Raw genomic sequence first — 6,045 nt, 5'->3', positions numbered from 1 at the left:
TAGTGTGAGAATGTGTTTATACAAACCTTGTCTTTCATCTAAATAACAAAAGCAGCTCTCCCCACAAACTAACCCACAGCTTTGGATAGTTCATTCCTAGCTAAGTACTGCCCTCAGAAGGACACTTCTTAAATGTTGGGCGAGAAAAGGGGAAAAAAATTAGTGCAGGAATGTAAATATCTGTAGTAATCAATAGTTCATCATTTAACTCTTCCTATGTAACTGAGAAAATTTATAAATTAAACAGCAAAATCTACATATGGCAATTAAGTATTAAAGTTTTATATTCAATTGTCTTAATTGGATATGATTTGCCACTTTAAAAATATCTCTCCTTGCAGAAATCTGCAGCACAGATCTAGGACTCATTCTCAAAACCAAGTTTTTTTAAGAACAAGTCTTCTGTGATCATAGGGAACAGAGACTAAAAATAGTCTTCTACTCACAATTAATAACATTCATGACTTTTCATTGACTTTCCATTAATGATTTCAGAGGTATTCCAACTGGAGTTAAATTTAAATTAAAAATTAAATGCCTTACCATACATGATGTAAATTCATTAGGATTGCTTAGTTACAGAAATGTTTGTTTGAGAACATTTTCGGCAGTATTGTTAAAATAGGCTATCAAGTTGCAAATGTTAAAGCTATGAATAAATATTGTCAAACTGCACAATGAATTACAAGTTATTACACATCTTACACCAGAAAGTTGTTGTGAAGTTTATTTGGCTCTGTAAACACTGCCAGAGTTGATGCTAACCATAAAATTGATGAGATTTCGGACAACAGAGTAATAAACAAGATAACAAACCAGACATTTTAAGTAATTGCATGGATAAAGTCCCACTTTTCAAACATAAATATATCTAAAATTAGACCTTATGTTTGTATTTCAGCTAACTGGAAAACAGCTGATCTGAAAAGGTATCAAAAAGATGCTGGTCTAGTGGGAGCTGATACTTTGCAGTACCAGCCAGCCCTGGCCTGCCTGTTTAGGAGCTTACCATTAGCATTTCACAAAGTCTGAAAACCTGCCAACAGGTTCTTGTGCAGCATCTCTTGCTCAGCTTCACTGCCTTTTTATGGAACACGATACTGCTTGCTTTTTGTTCTTCAAAGTTTCTTTCCTTTATAGTTCTTAGACTGAAGGCATTTCCTTCTTCAAGAAATTTCCTTTTTGTGTTTTCTACTCTGACAGCACCTTGTTACATCTCCAGAAATCAGCTGTGTTATTAAATGATTATTTATGTATGAGGTCATGGTAATTACCATTCCTAATGCCTTGCATAGCCTAATACCTCCAGGCTGGTAATCTTTAGCATGTCTTCTTCCAGCAAGTGTTAAGAGGCTTATGCCTGAGAATTTCAAACAACTGGGAGAACAAGACGGAGTCCTGTTGCATTTCCAGCCTCACTTTTAACTGACATGCTTTTTCAGCTTCAGTTCTCACATATGTTATCATTCTTTCATCATCCAGGCTTTATAGCAAGTCCACAGGGTTCCATCAATTCTCAGACAGTCTTCCCACACTGAGTAATACACCTGTTTAAATTCAAAAAAGACCATTTCCTGGCCCTGTTTGTTTATTTGTCTTGGCAAGATCACCTGAAAAGCACAAACATCCTCTTCTGAAGCTGGATACGCTTTCCTGCAGCTTGTAAGAGCTGTAAGAGTACCCAGGAGGCAGATTGATACAGATTTCTGCTCCCCTTTTTGAGGAACAAGAAAATTACTATGACTTCACTCACCTTTCCTCATGATATGTACATTTGATTAGTCTACACTAACTTACTGGCATCGTGCTAAGTACTGCTACTTTGTATACCTTCCATACATGTGACTCCAACTCACATTTCTCATATTTATCACCTGTTCTCTTCTTTAATTCCACATCTTCTTACTGGTGTCTTATTTTCCCACAACAGCTCTTTTAAGCTTATTATAAATACACACTGGTTCCAGTCTGTCTGCTTCAGCACAAAACCAATCCTGGATGCTTTGCAGGTTTCCAAACCATCCCAATAACCTCCCATTCTAAACCACATGGTGAGAAAATCAGTTTGGGTCCAAGGGAATAGTCAAAAGCCCCATGGATTGTCTCATCTGACTGCTGTTGTCTCAGAGGTATCAGCAGTGTTTAGAGGAAATATTTCCTCATCACGTACTTGCATGCTAATAAGGGAGCGTCTCCATCACACCTTAAGCTCTTCCTTTTTTTGTCACAGGAAATTTTAGATGAATCAGCTTCCTGTGCATCACTGGTGATGAAAGAGGCAAGGAATATATGGGTGGGAGGGCATGGCCAGGAGCTGATGAATGCAAGTTGATGTGGATGTTCACCCTTACCCTTAATAGCAAGCCAGTTTAAAAAGTTCCTATTACTCCCCCCATCCCATGCATTCCTGAACCTCTGTTATGTGTGTTCCAGCTGTGTGATTTCTGTGCTCAGAGAAGGATATTAGAGAGGACAGGCATTCTATGAATGTTTCTATGGTATTTCACAGGAGATATCCCCTCATGCATCTGGAACAAACAAAGAATGCCTGCTACATTGGTGTTAAGGAGTTTTTTATTTTTACCAAATTTTTGGTAACGGTCCAATGCCTTCTTCCCAAGGTAACAAGGATGTTTTGGCTACAGCGTTAACAGTTTATCTTCTCCAGGCCCAAAATGCTGATGCAAAGTAGTCACTCAATAGCTACAACAATCTGCTGCCAGAAAAGCTAAAGATGGCCCTGAGAGCGTTAGGCACCTCCACCCTCTGGATTTGGGTTACCATCTTCTTGCTGGAGGTGACAGTGGGGTCATGTTGTGGAATCAGTAATCTAAACAGGCAAATTTGACAGCTTGCCCACGGGAGGGCTGGTACCTTCTCTCTTTCTCCTTCTTCCTTTGCTTCTCACAGTGCCCTCAAGCCACTGAGCCCACGCTGATTTGGCCAAAATAAGGTTAATTTTCTTTCTGGTTAATGTTTGATCTGTTCACAAAGGCTGGTGGAAGGAAAAGGATGAAACCAAGCAGGACTTCCTCTTGGAGAGGAGCAGGCTCTGAGAAATGCAGCAGGTTCTGGGGAAATGCAGTATCATTCAACAGTCCATGTTCATGCTCTTGAGCTGCTTTAGTGCCAAGACTTAAAACTGTGAGCAAAAACCAACTCAGAAAAAAACCTCATCACCCTCTGGGCGCTGCAACTGGATTTTCTATTGCCAACAAGAAAGGCAGCATCCAGCAGATGGGCAGAATAAACAGCTGGAGGAAAAATGTGGCAACATATTTTGAAATATCATGAGAAGATGAGTTAGAGCTCATCTCACCATGCTGTCATGACACTTGGAGCATTTTTCTGCTCTTACTTCATTAAAAGCTGAACAAATTTCACAACTGAATCTATCAGCTGAAACCTACCACGTCAATCAAATCTGCATAAAACCACTCAAGAAATCAAAACAACGCATCACTCTGGGGCCAGCACCAAGAGCTTTGGTTGGACCCATTGCACTGTGTCAGCACTGCAATGTGCTGACTGTGCTGTGAGCACAAAGGCTCTGGGGGCAGAGGCAGAGAGGGCTTAGGTGGCCCCAGCAGCCCATGGAGCTCTGTTCTCAGGGGTTTCTGTCCCCTCTACAGAAGTGTGTGTAGTTTACAGCCTCCCTGCCTTGTGGTGACACAGAACGAGTGACAAATCTCTTTTAAAGCACTGGGCTAAACACCACCTAAGCTGCGCCCTCTTCACAAGGTCTCCCTGCCAAGCTGCCCCTGCACAGAGCAGGGACTCAGCTGTCCCAGTGTGATGCTGTAAATCCACATATCATTTAGGGAAGTATGGGCTGGTGCTGTCCATATCCTCCACATTTTTAGCCTTTCTTTTCTGGTTTGTACATCTTGTACCTCACAAGTGTTTGTATGGTCACTTAGTGAAGCAGGTGAGGGACTGAAACAAACCTTTAAGTTTTTCTCCACCAAATCTCTTCCTTTAGACACATATTTGCACAAGCACTTGTGTTGTCACTAGGTCTTTTCTGGAAACACTTTGTGTTATGACTCAGTGAGTACCCCAGGTCACGTTACTTGCAGCCTGGAGTTTAGTTCCTGTATTATGTAGTTCACACACAAGAAGTTTTACCAGGTTCCTTCAGAAACTCCTCTATGAATTTACAAACAAGAAGCCTAGTTTAAATTCAAAGAAAATGAGGCAAATTTTATCTGGCTTGGCAATCCTTTTTGAAGGTGTCTCTCTGCCTCTCCACTCTCTGAAGAGTAGCTCAAATCAGAAAATAAGGAAAGATGCAAAGATCTCCAGTTCAGAGTCACATTCAAAGTTATTTTTAGACTAGATAGTCACATTTTTAAATAGTCAGATGACAAACTGTCTTTCAATGTTCAAAATGGCTAAATATTAATTCCTTTTAAATAAAGGGGCATTATAGGTATTTATAATCCTTGACATTAACCCTACACAAGATGTAATTTTGCAATTCTGCAACTATACTTTCATATTTATGCAAATGAGCTCTTCAGTGTAGTGCAGCTGTTTCCTCAGCCACATAAAGTGTTTACTTGTTGCAGGAAAACATACGTAATTACGTTAGGTTGGCTGCCAAGAAATAATAGTCCTAGAAGTGAAACCTATGGATCAGACAACTGGTACATCACTCTGTATGTCACAGCACAGCTGCTGTCGCTAGGAGCTGTGGGATCAGTCCTCTGTAAACTTTCCAGCTTTTCACAGGTTCATGCCATGCTGCTTTCCCTCCATTCAGCAGGATCTCTTAGCGCTGTAAAATCAGCACCCTTCATTTCTCCAGATAATGGCTTTTCAAAAGGCAAATCTTACATCTCTCTTACAGACACATTTCTTTCAGGTAGATAGCACATGGCACACGCACACATGCACTTTCCAGCATCAGCTGGATTTTCAGTGGAGACAGCTATGAAGCAGAGAGCCTGAGTGTTCAATTTGGGATTCTGGAAACCACTGTAGAAATTTAATGGTGGGGACAGAGAGGTTTTGGACATCTAAAGTTTGGCTGCTCCTCTGGGCACAGAGCTGTTCCAACTTCTCTGGTTCCATCTGCACGGTCTCCAAAAATTTCAGGGACCAGCTGCCCAGCAGGACAAGTGATGGAACAGCAGCCACACTAGCAGTTCTGCCTACTTGTTGCTGGAAACCAGAATAATGGTGGTAGCTTAGGAATCATTTCAATGGGATTCCTTGAACTATGAGGGGTGGTCTGCTGGAAGATTTACTGGGTTGTTTGAATCTCTTCTAATGCCAACCAGTTAAAAGAAAGCACGCCCAGGTAACAACTTGCACTGACCGCTTTGCTTCACTGCAGCCACTCTGGGGTGAGTAAAGAGCAAACTGAGACTGTGAGGTTGGTGTTTTCACTAGAGACAGGCAGAGGCTGCAAGTCAAAGACAAGGAAGAGGAGAAGATAACAACCCATTACCCACTACAAATCTAGGTGATCTGGGAAGCTCTGAGACATGACTGTAGAGGTTTCACATCAACACAACTCTTTTCTCTCCCACAAAATGTCCAGGCAAGTTTGTAAGGATCACCTGAATCAGAGAAGAAAAAATGATTACTGCCACAACCAACCATGCCCTTTTTTGTCCATATGTTTCAGACTGACCCACCCTGCAGTCTCTGACTTAATCTTTTGTACACATCAAATACTTTATCTGCTGTACCATTTTATGGTCTCGGAATCAAGGAAAATAAAATGTTCACAGCAACAAACAACTCAGCTGTAAACTACTTGCCTTTACTTGCAACACTGTAAGATCTTGAACCTCCTGCTGGTTCCTGCTTTGGCATGGCCACGAGGGCTGAGGGTGTAAGCACCTTTACTCAGTATCCCAAAATGATTGTCAAACTGTAATAAAACACCTTAAAGAGTCAATGCATAAGGATATATGTGTTTCTCTAGCTAATTACAGAATGCCTAACTGCCTCTGTGACACTTAACAATTACTAAAGAAAAATGCTTGCTATCTTTATTATCCTGTTGATTTTCAAGATGAAAGAAAACTGCAA

This window comes from Corvus cornix, chromosome 7, assembly GCF_000738735.6.
Source record: "Corvus cornix cornix isolate S_Up_H32 chromosome 7, ASM73873v5, whole genome shotgun sequence".
NCBI lineage: Eukaryota > Metazoa > Chordata > Aves > Passeriformes > Corvidae > Corvus > Corvus cornix.
This window is presented reverse-complemented; position numbering follows the sequence as displayed.